This window comes from Pipistrellus hanaki, assembly GCF_964339955.1.
Source record: "Pipistrellus hanaki genome assembly, chromosome: 3".
Classification (NCBI taxonomy): Eukaryota; Metazoa; Chordata; class Mammalia; order Chiroptera; family Vespertilionidae; genus Pipistrellus; species Pipistrellus hanaki.
The window spans coordinates 115,196,299-115,209,480 of record NC_140505.1 but is presented as its reverse complement, the minus strand read 5'-3'; the positions used below and the strand labels follow the sequence as shown (position 1 = coordinate 115,209,480).

Here is a 13,182-nt window from a genome sequence, read left to right as displayed (position 1 = left end):
AAAATTTTGGAAATTTGAAATAACTGGAAATTCCTTTAAAATATAATATATCAAAATAAAATCATAATAAATGGAAAGATGAATAGCCTTTTTAATTAAAGAAAAATTTTAATCATGGTTGAAATCTGCACAAAGAAAATGTCAAGCTTAAATGGTCTTATAGGCAAATTTGACTAATTTTCAAAGAACTCATGAATTAAACTTTTGAAAACTCTTCCAGAGAACAGAAAGAAAAAAAAGATAATACTACCCAATTCATTCCATGAGGTCAGAATATTGACACAAAACTTGGCAAAGACATTATAAAAATGAAAACTTATAGATTCACCTTGTGTATACACATACAAAAGTCTTAAACAAATTTCTAGCACACTGAGGCTGATAATAACAATATATTTTGACCTCACTGAATCTATCTCAGTATTCAATGGTGAGTTAATATTATAAAATTCTCAAATGTTATCTACTATATTAATAGATTTATGTGGAACAATAATTTTATCTCAAATGTATGCAGAGACAGTATATGGTAAAAATTTCTTTTACTTCCTACTTAATATAAAATATGTAAAATTAGATATCACACTGTTTCTTTGGTCTTCTGCCAGTGAGGTCTTTGTCATTGACCTATTTTCTGCTTCTAAATATCAGGAAATTGTCATACATTAGAGGAGAGAACATTATATTTCAATGATCATATTTTAAGAACATGATATGGTTTCTTTCATGAGGTGACTTTCCTTGTTTTTCAAATAAAATGTTTTCCAGTTTTATTGAGGTATAATTGACATATAACTTACTATTAGTTTAAGGTATGTAACATAATTATTTGATATCCTGATATATAAAAACCCTGGGTCTATTACAACCAGAGGCTCAACCAACCAAAAGTCAGTTCATGGCAACCTAGCACTGACGGCTACAGCAACGGGTGTGTGTGTGTGTGTGTCTGTGTGTGTGTGTGTGTGTGTGTGTGTGTGTGTGTGTGTGATTCAGCACCGATTGCTGAAGGGACTGCAAATCAGGCCCAGAGATAGAGCTGAAGAGTGAAGCAGAGACTGATCTGTAACCTCTGTGGCAGCTGTTGATCAGCACTTGCCTCTCTCTTTCTCTCCAGGCCTGGCCAGCAGCTGTGCCTCCAATTCTTTCCAACCTCCACCAGGGATGCTTATAAACCCTGCCTTTTTTTTTTTTAATCAGGCCCCTTTGATAGGCCCAGAGAGGCTGACTAGCATAGAAACCGACCAATCAGAACCAAATCTGGGTGAAATGTGAGGAGCCAATGGCTGCCTAGGAGTCGGAGATTTTGACACTGACTGGCATAGAAATCGATGTATAAGAACCAAATTGGCAACAGAGGAGGGCAGTTGGAGGCGAGATCAGGCCTGCAAGGGATGGCAGTTGGGAGTGATATCAGGCCAGCAGGGAGGGCCATTGGGGGTGAGATCAGGCTGGCAGGCATGGGACAATTGAGGGTGACCAGGCTGGAAGGGGAGAGCAATTGCGGGTGATCGGGTCGGCAGGAGAGCAGTTAGGTGTAAATCAGGCTGGCAGGGGAGTGGTGAGGGGGTGATCAAGCTGGTAGGCAGACGTGGTTAAGGGCAATGAGACAGGCAGGCAGGTGAGTAGTTAGGAGCCAGCAGTCCTGGATTATGAGAGGGATGTCCAACTGCTGGTTTAGGCCCAATCCCTATGGACATCCTTATGGGATGGGTCTAAACCAGCAGTTGGACATCCCCCGAGGGGGTCCCAGATTGGAGAGGGTGCAAGCTGGGCTGAGGGACACCCTCCCATTGCAAAAATTTTGTGCACAGGGCCTCTAGTATATATATAATGTAAAATGAATAGCACAATAAGTTTAATTAATATCCATCATTTCATGTAGTTAAGAAATATTTTTCTTGTGATGAGAACTTTTTTTATTTTTTTATTGTTTTAAGTATTATATGTCTCCTTTTTTCCCTGATTAACACCCCCCTGGCCACTCCCACTGACCCAGGGCAAACCCCACTTCTTCAGTGACTGTGTCCACGGTCCATGCTCCTGTGCATGCATACAAGACCTTTGGTTTATCTCTACCCTCCTCATCTTTCCAAGGTTGGACGTTCTGTTCAGTGCCACCACAGAAAATTTATCTTGTCACTGGATCAATTTTTGTTCATCAATAATTTATGTTGATCATTATATTTTACATATGAGTAACATCATGTGATATTTATCTTTCTCTGAGTGGCTTATTTTGCTTAGCATGATTCTCTCCAGTTCCATCCATACTGTTACAAATGGTAAAAGTTCCTTCTTTTTTATATCAGTATAGTATTTCATGTGGAGATGTACCACAGTTTTCTAAACCACTCATCTGCTGATGGGCACTTAAGCTGTTTCCAAATCTTAGCTGTAGTAAATTGTGCATATATCCATTCTGATTGGTATTTTTGATTTCTTGGGATATATTCCTAGAAGTGGGATTACTGGGTCAAATGGGAGTACTATTTTTAACTTTTTGAGGAAAATCTATACTGTTCTCCACAGTGGCTGGTCCAGTCTACATTCCCATCAGCAGTGCACCAGGGTTCCTTTTCCCCCACATCCTCACCAGCACTTGTTTCCTGATTTGTTGATGATAGCCACTCTGATAGGTGTGACATGGTACCTCATTGTTGTTTTGATTTGCATCTCTCAGGTGATTAGGGAGTTTGAGCATGTTTTCATATGTCTCTCAGCCTTCTGTATGTCCTCTTTCAAAAAGTATTTACTTAGGTCCCTTGCCCATTTTTTGATGGGATTGTTTATCTTCCTTTTGTTAAGTTGTGTGAGTTCCCTGAAAATGTTGGAGATTAAACCCTTATTTGCAATAGCACTAGCAAATATCTGCTCCCATGCATTGGGCTTTCTTATTATTTTGTTGATGGTTTCTTTTGCTGTGCAGAAGCTTTTTATTTTTATTTAGTCCCATTTGTTTATTTTCTCCTTAGTTTCCATTATCCTAGGAGCTATATCAGTAAATATATTGCTACAACATATGTTTGATATTTTGCTGCCTGTGGAGTCTTCTAATATTTTTATGGTTTTCCATCTTACATTTAAGTCCTTTAACTATTTTGAGTTTGTTTTTGTGTATGGTGTAAGTTAGTGATCTAATTTCATATTTTTTGCATGTATCTAACCAAGTTTCCCAGCACCATTTACTGAAGAGACTGTCTTGACTCCATTGTATGCTCTTGCCTCCTTTGTGAAATATTTATTGAGCATAATGGCATAGGTCTAGTTCTGGGTTCTCTGTTCTATTCCATTGGTCTAGGTCTATATGTCTGTTCTTGTGCCAGAAACAGGCAGTTTTGAGAACTGTGGCTTTGTAATATAGCTTGATATCTGGTATTATGATCCTCCAACTTTGTTCCTCTTTCTTAGGATTGCTGTGGCTATTTGGGGTCTTTTTTATTCCACATGAATTTTTGGAGAGTTTGTTCTAGGTCTAAAAAATATGCCATTGGTATTTTAATGGGGATTGCATTAAATATATAAATTGCTTTTGGTAGTATGGACATTTTAAGGATGTTGAATCTACCAATCTATGAACACGCTATGTTCTTCCATTTGTTTATGTCTTCCTCTATCTCTTTTTTCGATGTCCTATAGTTTTCGAAATTGTGTTGAAAACTTTTAACATCTACTTTCTTAGCAACTTTCAAATGTACAATTCAATATTAACTATAATCATCATTCTGTCTATTCCCAGAATTAATTTATCTTTCCTTGTAACTAAAAATAATGAACTATGAAGATGACCAATTACAACTTTTCCTTTCTTAATGGGATTTCTGGAAGACAGACTTTCCCATTCTCCAACAGCAATAATTCAAAGTAAAAAGCACTTATGTCAAACAAAAAGTTTCATGAGAGTACTGATAAAAATTATACTTTTATTAAAATTTTTGTTGTAAACTGTAAAAAGTATTTTCTGGAAATGTAATGTTCAGATATTGCTATACAATCTTTCCTAGTGAAAATTAATCAAGTTTATCACCACATGAATGCAAATGGCAAGAGAATTCATTTGATGAGATAATACTGTCTAATAATCTCTAGCATAGTAATCTTAGCAATAGAGATAAGGCAGGGCATGTGTTCTATTATTTCATCATAACATATTTATAATTAATTTAAAGTTGTATTCATACTAACCATAAACATACTTACAAATGTTGAGTCCAAAATGCAGAAATATCTATGTAATATTTGTTTATTTGATGAGCCTAGATCAATATTTTTTTTCTATTTATCAATCCCATATTTTTTCTAAAATTAACTAAAATTCACCATTTACTTTATTTATTTTTTAAAATATATTTTTATTTACTTCAGAGAGGAAGGGAGAGGAAGAGAGAGATAGAAACAGCAATGATGAGAGAATCATTGATCGGCTGACTCCAGCACCCTCCCTACTGGGGATTGAGCCCACAACCTGGGCATGTGCCCTTGACCTGAATCAAACTAGGGAAGCTTCAGTCTGCAGGCCGATACTCTATCTGCTGAGCCACATAGGCTAGGGCTCACCATTGACTTTCTGGGTCAATGAGCTAATGCTGCTAAGCTGTAGGACTAACCAAGGATAGAACAAGAAGATATCACTTGCCGAAACCAGTTTGGCTCAGTGGATAGAGCATCAGTCTACAGACTGAAAGGTCCCAGGTTCAATTCCAGTCAAGGGCATGTATATTGATTGCAGGCACATCCCAGGTGGGGGGTGTGCAGGAGGCAGCTGGTCGATGTTTCTCTCTCATTGATGTTTCTAGCTCTCTATCCTTCTTCCTTTCTATCTGTAAAAAAAATCAATAAAATATATCTTAAAAAAAAGATATCATTTATTTTTGTTCTTATCTTATTGATTATAAGGCAAATTTAGTTCATATTTATAATGCATAACAAATTATTTAAAATTTTTAAAGGTAAATTTATTTATTTCACAGTTGTTGAACAAATGAATTTATAAATATTTTATGTAAATAACACATATTAAATATTTTACTTTTTGTGGGCTATATAGACTGTGTTACAACTATATACTCTGTCATTGTAGTGCAAAAGCAATGTTCTGAAAATGAATGTTTATTACTGTGCTCCAATAAAACTGTATTTACAAAAAAGACAATGGGGCAAATTTGGTTCATGGGTCATAGTGTTACCAAGAAACCACCAGGAAGGCTTGGCCTGCCTGTTGCTGTGTCCAATAACAAAGGCAGGGTTGAATCATGTAAGCCATTTATTGAAAAGGCTAGCCAACCAAGAAGACTGAATACTTACAAGCATTCAAATCCTGTCTTGCAGCAAGGAGCAGGGGAAGGGGAATGGACTAGAGTGAGGATGAGAATGGGATGCAGCTACTTGCAGCCCTGGAGGTCCAAAGACAGCAGCTATTGTCCTTAGTCATCAGGTAATGGATGATGAGATGATGTTTTGACTCCTGGTGGGTTGGTATGACCATGCTTATGGGTTCTGTTTGCTGGATTCACAGCTGAGTCACCTCCTCAATTGCTTAGCACATGCTTTGAAAAGAAAACTTAACCCCCTACTCACATAAGTATATGTATTCTAAGATTACAACTAATATGATTATTTTTCAGGTTAATTCAGGTGCTCTATTTAGTAATAGTTTGCCCGATTCCTATTCCAGACAAAACTCTTAATTAGTTTATTTATTTTGGCCCCATTCTTCTGAACTATAAAGTTAAAAGCAGGCAAGTGAGATGAAAAAGAAATGGAGAACAGTAGAAAATAGTACAATCAAAGCTATTCACATCTTGAAACTTTCTAACTAAAGGATACCATAAGTACAAACAACCATTAAAAAGAAAACAAAATTTATAAACTAGTTCTCATTTAGCATCATGGTTGTTGCTACGGTTTTCTAACTTCAGAAAAATGAAGTTACTAACTAGCAGTTTGGTGAACATCTAAAGAAATATACTGAGAGAAAAATGTGTCCATTGCAGTCACTGAAGTTTGGATGTCACAATAAGACTTAGGCTGATCAAGCCAGTGCACTAAGACCAGCAGGGACCAGCTGATAGTATAGCTGAGTAAATCTTTCTCCCTTACTACTAGAAGAGCTATTTACATCATAAGGACTTACAATTTGCCCTGGCTAGTGTGGCTTAGTGGCTGAATGTCAACCTATGAACTGTTCAATTCCTGGTCAGGGCCAGTTTTAAGGCTCCATCTCTAGTAGGGTGCATGCAAGAGACAGCTGATCAGTGATTCTCTTTCATCATGGATACTTCTATCTCTCCCACTTCCCTAATCTCTGTAATCAATAAAAATATATTTAAAAAAAAACACAAAACTGAGTTTCATTAACTTCTTGGTTGGCTAGCCTTTTCAATTCTCTTAAAATTCAATATGTATTAAATTTCATAGATTTGTCTGAAATTTGTTATTGTAAGAATCCAGAGGTGAATATGTCATATAATAGTGTCTTCCAGTAATATAAAACTTAATGCAGTGATGGAAAATATACTTCATCTTAAGTGCCACTTTTAAATTTATAATTGTTATCTAAAAAAGCATGTTAACAAAGATATCAAGGCTTTCTCAAGCTCAGCGGAGAAAATTCACAATTGTCAAGTTTTATTTGCCATGAATAGGAACATATTTTTCATTTTCAATCTAATCCTTTATACCTGAGAGATAATTCTCTCCCAATTCCATTATTTCCTTTATCACTCTACTCAATTGAGTAGATCCTAGAAATACAGGTATGAATAAAATATATTTTTTCTTAACCAAGACTGGTTGGAGTGTTAAAAATAAAAAGAAACAGTAATGCACAACCTAGAACTATATATATATGTTGTGTAACCACGGAGGATAATAGAATTACAGAATTATGTATTCTTTGGAAATCATAAAAACCCTGTTTCCTCTGTCTCCTACGTACATAAGTAGTGTATATAACCCAGCCTGCATTGTATTAATGGGACCAGGAGACAGAGCTCTGGCCAGTGAAATATGGGCCTCAGTGATAAATGTAATGTTCAGATTTGGCCTATAAAAGTCAACCATATGCTGAAACCGGTTTGGCTCAGTGGATAGAACGTCGGTCTGCAGACTGAAAAGTCCCAGGTTCGATTCCGATCAAGGGCATGTACATTGGTTGCAGGCACATCCCTGGCAGGGAGCGTGCAGGAGGCAGCTGGTCGATGTTTCTCTCCGACATTTCTAGCTCTCTATCCTTCTTCCTTCCTCTCTGTGGAAAATCAATAAAATAAATATTTTTTTTAAATCAACCATAATATCCTCTGCTCAAAGAGTTGGCAAAGTTCTGTATAGGACTAGATAGTAAACCTTTTAGGCTCTGAGAACCATATGACATCTGTCACAACTTCTCAACGTTATCATTATAATGCAAAAGTATCCATAGACATTATATAAACAGGCATGACAGTGTTCCAGTAAAAGTTTAATTACAAAAATAGAAGACTGGGCAGATTAAGCCCCTGATGTTAGTTTGCCAATTACAACTCTACTTTTTCTATTTTCCCATCTGCTACCTAGATGCAAAAGACACAGTCAAGGAATTAAAGGCCAGCTAAGTGAAAAAGACTGTCAACCCTCAGTCACTACATAGAAAAATGTCTACTGGATAATGCATTGAACTCTTAAATGAGAGAGAGATAAACTTAACTTGGCTTTAAGTTGAAGAATTTTGTTTACTCACTATAGAAGATTTTATACAAAAGGTGGAGATTTTGTGCCAGTAAAAACATAAGTTGTCATAGCATGCTGCTAAATACCTAGTAGTAAGATTACAGGTTTGTATGGTAAGCATGTGACTAACTTTTATAACTGTCAAACTGTGTTCCATAGTGGCTATATCATTTTGCATTTTCATCATCAGTTGATCTGCATCCATGTCAGAATTGAGTAAATGTATGTATATGCCAGAATGTGCCCAAAAGAGGGGTTCTGTGATTTTGGCACTTAAGCCCTTCTCAGTGAAACCAGGAAACTAATCTATATGGTACCACAGTTACAAAAATGGTATTCCTACTAAATTGTAAGAATGACCATACTTCCCTATCCTTTTCTGTATCCATTCCCTTTTGCAAAGCAACTTTGCCATTATTTCTCCATGCCTTATAGCTGGGTTGGCCTTATGACTTGCTTTGATCAATAAAATGTAGCAGAAGTGAAAGGCCCAGTTTTGAGATCTTGCATGCTTCCACTCTTGCTCTTAGAACCCTGTGACTAACATGTGAACAATTGTAGGAGGATATGAAAATACATGAATCACATTCAAAGCATCCTAACTGAGGCCATATTAAATGAGCCAGCCTGAAGTCGATCTTGCAACTGACCACATATGTGTGAATGCATCTCCCCAAAACCAAAAGATCTACCTACCTCTGCCCAGAGAAAATTGCCAAACCATAGAATCATGATTAAATAAGTGAGTGTTTAATGCCACTGAGCTTTGACATGGTTCATTATGTAGCAATGACTAATATGCTGTTTCATCCCTAACCTATTTATATAATCCAAAATAAAATGTATGCTGCTATTAATAAATAAAATCAGTGTTCTTATTAGCTCTTCTCTCTCGCACTATTCAAATCTGAAAGGCAAAAGGGTTTTCTTTAAAAATAAAATGGTACTTCAGAAATTATGTAGATTGGTTTCTGTAAACAAGTTACACTCTTAGTTTTTCCAGTAGTAAGCTATGTGACTTTAGAGAAATTATTTAACTTTTTTGCCCCAGAATCTTCATATGTAAAATGAGAATATTGGAGAAATCACATTCTAGGAAAGGAATTGTACACATATCCATATATATATGAATATATCTATCATATTCATGTATACATATGCTCTACATACAAACACAGAGATACATGCATATGCACATTTGTATGTTTTCATGTGTGTATGTGTTTACTCCAACATGTATGTATTTCTAAAAGACCTTAAAAGAACAATCTTGGAATCTGAACCATCTTGGAAAGCTCCCAATAAACGTAAATTTATAATAGGGAAAGACAAAGAATAAGGGCAATAAAAACGTATAACAAATGTTCTGATACAATCATCTCTGTGAATGATAAGAAAAATCCTACTTACTGACCAGTCTGTCTTTCATACACAAGTGAAAGGCGCAAGTAGAACTCCATATACAGTACAACAAAAGCAAACCTCAGGCACCAATGAGTGAATCATCACAGAGCTTCAGTGGTGGCAGAAACTTTAAAAATCAAGTATAACTTTCAGAGTTTTTATTATTATTTACTTATTTATTTTAAAAATATTTTTTATTGATTTTAGAGAGGAAGGGAAAGGGAGAGAGAGAAAAATCAATGATGAAAGAGGACCATTAATTGGCTGCCTCCTGCACAACCTCCCACTGGAGATTGAGCCTGTAACGTAGGCATGTGCCCTTGACAGGAATCAAACCCAGGACCCCTTAATCCAAAGGCTGATGCTCTATCCACAGAGCCAAACCAGCTAGGGCTTCAGAGATTTTTAGATTTCATTGATTTAAGTAAATTACTTTCAACAAAAATTATTGAAAATTTCAATTGTGAAACCTATTATGCATATTTTGTGCAAATCCTATTCTGGAAAAATCAAATAACCTGCTGAAAGTCAACTGGTTAGTAGTTGAGACTAAGAAACAAGTTTCCTGATTTCTATTTTAGTACTCTTTCTACCACATGAGGTAAATATTTCATAAAATGACAAAAAACCTTTCTATGACAAGTTATCATTATATATTAAACAAAATATAATTTTAGTATATTTCAAGAGAACCAGTTATTTATTGTAATTGTACTTTGAAAAGATTTTTTTTTTTTTACAGTAAATAAGGTAAAAAAAAGTTTTCCAATTTAATGGAAAGGCCAATATAATCAAACTCCTACATCTATGTTGGACTTCTGGGATCCTATCTAGGTGGAATCTAAATTGCCCTGCCAATCACAAGTAGGAACTGGGTTATAAACTGCTGAAATCAATTCATGACTCTTCCACTTTGCTCCCTCTCTTAAAGAGATCCCTTCATCACTGTAATGGGAGGGAGCTTTTCTAATTTCTGATATCTGTTTTGTTCACGCTATAAAACTTTCAATCAATCATGCCACAAATGTCTCTCAAAATTAACTCTTCTTTGAGTCACAGTGATCTTCCTTTCCTCTCCAACTTATCAAGTCAGAAGGCTAAAGAAGGGCTCATTCCAATGTAACCCTGATATTTGGGGGATAGTGATCTGAATCCATGCCAGCAAGCTCAATGTACATTCATGATAACCTATAATTAAGTCACTACCTCCTTCCCAGATACTGGTCTTGCAGAACCGGTTACAGAGGCCATGGGGCTGTGGACAGTGCACTGCCCTGGGGGAGGGTTATTAACACTGGTGCAAGGCCAGACCATCAGATATGGCCTGGAGACCCCCAACACCACACCGGGGGCCTTCTTGCAAGGCCCGAGAAAAGGACCAGAAGCATAATCTATATTTGTGGGACAAAGATCACAAGGAGATATAAAGGAAAGCCCCATGCATGTTCCTTCACTCAGATTAGGAAGGCTGTTCCCCGAGTCTGCCAGTGCATTAAATAACATTTTTACCTATGTGACTGGTAGATTGCTTATTTCCATTTTGTTTCATTGTCTTTCTGGAATTTTGTCCTATGCTTTCATTTGGGACATGTTCCTTTGTCTCCTCAATTTGGCTGCCTCCCTGTGTTTGTTTTTATGTGTTAGGTAAAGCTTCTAGGTCTCTTGGTCTTGGAATAGTGGCCTTATATAGGAGATGTCCTATAGGGCTCAATGGCACAGCCTTTGTAGTCACCTGAGTTGGGTTGGTCAGGTGTATCCCCTCCAACTGTTTGGACCTTGTACACCCTCATGTTGTTGATTTTGATTTGATATTGGCACACCAAATGGAAGGATTTACCCCCAGGCCCATCAGCTGTGAGGACTGGCTATAACCACCTTGGAGATTCCACAGAACAGAACTCACTTCAGCAGGGTTTTTATGCCCACTGAGTCCACTCTTTGAGTGTGTTGCTCATGGAGATGGTTAGTGCTTTGGCATTGTCTAAAGCTGTCCACAGGTGTGCTGGCTCTGTAGCATCCTAGAAGGTTCAGGCCAAGGTCAGCCTCTGCCTGTGCCCTGTCCCCTGTCCATAGCCACCCAAAATGAACTACAAAGCAATCTGCTGATGGCTGCTACTTGTGTTAGGCTTGGTGATGCCTGGGAGAGGCAAAACTGTGAACCAAGGCCAGCTATTGTTACACTGGACCTGGGGCTTTGAGGTACAAGGTATGTAGCGATCAAATGCTGCCCGTTTGAGAGCTTTTAGAAAAGTTGGCAGCGTGAATCAAAACAAGCCATTTGTACAGAAAACCCACTTAAAAAGTGCTTGGTTGGGATTGCAAGTTGGATAGTTCTGCTAGTTGGGTGCAGAGGGGTCTCAGGGAATCACCAGAGCTGAGCAAATAGTGCTAGCCAGATTGAGGGGGAGTTAGATATCCATATAAATGGAAAATAAAATATTAATGATATTTTGCTTTATATAAATCAGAGTGGTGAATATTTAAAAGTAGATAATGTCAATTTTTAGCAAATATAAAAAAGTATAACTTTCATGAATTGCTGGTAGACATATAAACTGGGATGATCACTTTGGTGAGAATTCAGGCATTATTTCTGTGAAATTTAACATGTATAAAACCAAGAATTCTACTACTGTGTGTGTACAAATTAATATTTCTTCTATTGTTCAAAGGAGACACAAGAATATGTCTTAGCAAGATTTTCATGGTGGTGAGCAGCTAATGGCCATAATTAGAGGAATGAATATTTGATAAATGTGTACTATTTAATCCAGAAGATAAAAATAATTAATAATATAAATTCCAAAAATTAGATAAATCTTAAAATAGAGAGTGTTAAATGAAAATTTTAAGAATCATAACTTAAAAGATTAAGATATTCAAGAGGGAACCTAAATACACAATTTTATTTTCTACCTACATTGCAGAATAAAATTGATAAAGCAAAAATGTTTACCAATAAGAGAAAAGAAAATATTTCTGAGCTAAAGAGACAACACTTAAGTGGGTCGATCAAAACAGCTTTATAAAAATGCAACATATATAAAACTGACAGGTTATATTGTAAACAATTGTCTAATCTAATTAAAATTTATTTCCTGTATACACAGACACTGCTAAGAGTATGGGTGACACTTTAGGACAACTGGCATCCATAAAGTTGCTGAGCAATCCTGGCTACTTCCATATTAAAGTACTCCACTTCAAAATGTGCATTCACAATTTCTGTGGTAGGGAAGTAAAGCCAGCAAAATCACAGAATAGCCCTTAAATGTACATATACATCCTTTAGGCTCTTGGCCTTCTAACTTGTATTAGCCACATGGTCAATTATAAAAAATGCTATGAAATAAAAGATTTTATATGTCCAGGAAATGAGGAAAAATAGATATAGGACTGGTGAGCACAAGTAATATTTCTTCATATGGTATATATATATATATATATATATATATATATATATATATATATCTTGTCTATATTTAGTAACTTAATTTAGACAAATTTATAGTTTGAAAATTATTGAACGTATGTTTATAAAAACTTATCCAAAATGCAGGTGACTATGAGGAAGAAAGAAAATTTTTAAATCAGAGATGTATAGCTTGTGAATCTACTCTAAGTGCATACATTCATTCATTATGTGATCTTTAGTAAATGAACTTATTTATTTGGATCATAACTTTCATTATTCTGAATATAATAGCTAATACAGTTAAAATGTTTTGAGTGTATTTCCTGTGTCAAACATTCTAAATGTTTTGCATATAGAGCTTATTTAATCTGCACAACAACCTCTTAGGTTTTATAAAGGATCCTCTTTTTTAGTTGAGAACACTTGGAGAGGTTAAGTCATAGAGCTAGAAGAATGAGGATTACAACCCAGGCAGACTAACACCAAAGCTCATCTTTTTAATCCCAGCATGGACCCTTCTACCTCTTAGTGGAATGTCTATTCTCTTCATTTCATGTGTTCAATTGGAATATCAAATGAGATTATAAAAACCTTTATGATTAGAAAAGACCCTCTGAAAAAAAATAGATGGTTCACAAACATTATCAAATATTCTT

At 36.1% G+C, this 13,182-nt stretch overlaps 1 long non-coding RNA gene across 1 annotated transcript in view; it reads left to right on the top strand.

Moving 5' to 3' along the window:
* The window catches only part of LOC311619035, a 558,421-nt gene extending 551,147 nt beyond the window's left edge, over positions 1-7,274 (top strand). The window contains exon 2 of the long non-coding RNA XR_014794436.1: positions 7,179-7,274. This is a non-coding gene — a long non-coding RNA (uncharacterized lncRNA). The remainder of the gene's footprint in view (positions 1-7,178) is intronic.
* The last annotated feature ends 5,908 nt before the right edge of the window (positions 7,275-13,182 follow it).